Source organism: Jaculus jaculus, chromosome 20, assembly GCF_020740685.1.
Source record: "Jaculus jaculus isolate mJacJac1 chromosome 20, mJacJac1.mat.Y.cur, whole genome shotgun sequence".
Lineage (NCBI taxonomy): Eukaryota > Metazoa > Chordata > Mammalia > Rodentia > Dipodidae > Jaculus > Jaculus jaculus.
In genome coordinates this window covers 10,292,599-10,294,595 of record NC_059121.1, presented here as the reverse complement: position 1 = coordinate 10,294,595, position 1,997 = coordinate 10,292,599, and the positions used below count along the sequence as shown (strand labels likewise).

The window sequence follows — 1,997 nt, the reverse complement described above, 5'->3', positions numbered from 1 at the left end:
CACAGAATTAAGTAGATTAGATTTACTCCTTCGTTCTGTCAGTCTTGGTTGTAAAGGGGTGATGAATGGAAGAGGGGGAAATGACCATGCGAGGCAAGGATAAGGCTCGATTTTAAACAAAAACCCTGAAGGGCTTTAACTTCAACTAGATGCAATCTGTTTCATAGCTGTTGGTCAACCCCTTCTAACCAGTTAGGAATAAATTAAATATAGCTTCATTACCTCAGCAGATGGCAACAGGAAAACTCTAGGCCAAAATATGAACCTAGTGTGCATCTGGTACAAACACCACAGCTGCCCAAGTCAACAAGAGATTTCAGAACAGCTTCTCTACCCTTCACTCTTCTTAGTGGAAGGCCCAGGTTTCAGCCCTCAGTGGAGTCCATCAGGCAGGCTTCATTTACGCTTCTTCTCCTGTGTGCTGGTGAACCAAGAGTCTAGTAGTTTCTTGCTGTAGTACAGCTGCCAGGCATGCACTTGGACTGCCAGTACCAATACTAGGTACATGACAGAGACAGCAGAAAAACCAAATAAGAAGCGGTAGGTCTTGCCACGGCGGCAAAGTTGCTGTGCAGCAGAAACATCCTTGTGCTGCCATAAATGAGGGGAGCAATGGAAAAGAGTCCCATGCTGATCCTAGAGAGCACCAGGTAGCTAATGTTGTTGCAGGGGAAAGAGAGCAGGCCCAAGAGAGATGGCACAATGCTCAGTAAATAGGGATATTCCCACTGATAAGGCATGGCCACCTGATCGTGTGACAAGAGCCTCAGGTATCCTATGCTCATCTTGGCAACCAGCAGCAGCCATATGACCAGATGCACGCAGATCAGCTTCTTGATTTCATACTTGAGAGTAACACTCCTCTGGTACTGCATGGCGACACGCTCCCGGGGATGAAAGTCGCTGCCTTCCGTGCCAGCCACTCGCAGGCCGGCCCGAGAGGCCATGGTGCCCGGCCAGAACCATGGGACTACCCAGCCAAGCCCTCTCCTTCAAACCCTGTTGGCGCCACCTAGCCGAAGAATTTTTTTTTTTTTTCGAAGAATGTTTTTTGAGACAAGGTCTTGTTATACATGACTCAGGCTGGCTGTGAATTCATGACCCTCCTGCCTCTGCTTCTGGAGTGTTGGGATCACTGGTGAGTGTCGCTGTACCTATGATCTCAGGTCCCTAGCCCCCTCCTCCAAGAAGTCTTCCTAGATCTCAGGCCCCTTCCTAGTCTTGGACCCTCACTGCCATTGCCCATACCCCACTGCCCATCATTTCTCTACATGTTTACCTCTAGATTTAGAGATCTCAAGGGTGAGATCCATTGTGCTCCATCTCTGACTGGGCTTACCTCTGAGCTGGAATCACCTGAAGTTTGCAAGCAGCTGTTTAGAATCCAGGTTTCTTCTGTAGCACACATGAAGCTATGCCTCCCATGTCTCTAGCCTGACTTCTTGTTTCTAGATGTTTCTTACAAAATATCCTGGTGTCCAAGAGCCCCTTTCCTCCATACCATACTGGGCATTCACCCAATTCATAGTTTGTACACCACACTGGGGGACTTTTTCCAATAAATCATCATTCCAGCCCACACCTAAGGACAGTGAGGCCCCAAATTGGCCCTCGATGTCGGAAGAGGAATGTCTGGGAACAGTTCGCCCATCCCAGCCAACAATACCCTCCCTAGTCAAGCCCTGTCAGGGCTTTCCCCAGCGTGGTGGTTTGAATAAAATAGATAGCCCCCAATATATTCAGTTGTTTGTAGTTTGCATCTGCTGGCTACCTGGCTGGAGGCAATGTCACTGGGTGGATCTTCAGGTGTGGTGGTGGGTTTCAATCTAAAGATATGCAAAGTGTGCCTAGCTGGAGTTCCTGAAGTGTGCTGTGGCTTTTGAACTTTGGGCTTGTGCTTTTCTCTCTCTGCTTGGGCCTATGAAGGCAGGCCAGCTTCTTCTGCCATTTATGGAACTTCCCCTGGATCTGTAGGCTTAAATATCCCTTCCTCCATA

At 48.6% G+C, this 1,997-nt stretch overlaps 1 pseudogene; it reads right to left on the bottom strand.

The window, feature by feature from the left end:
• Positions 1–314: 314 nt before the first annotated feature.
• On the bottom strand, positions 315–947 carry LOC123456281 (annotated as a pseudogene).
• Positions 948–1,997: the final 1,050 nt, after the last annotated feature.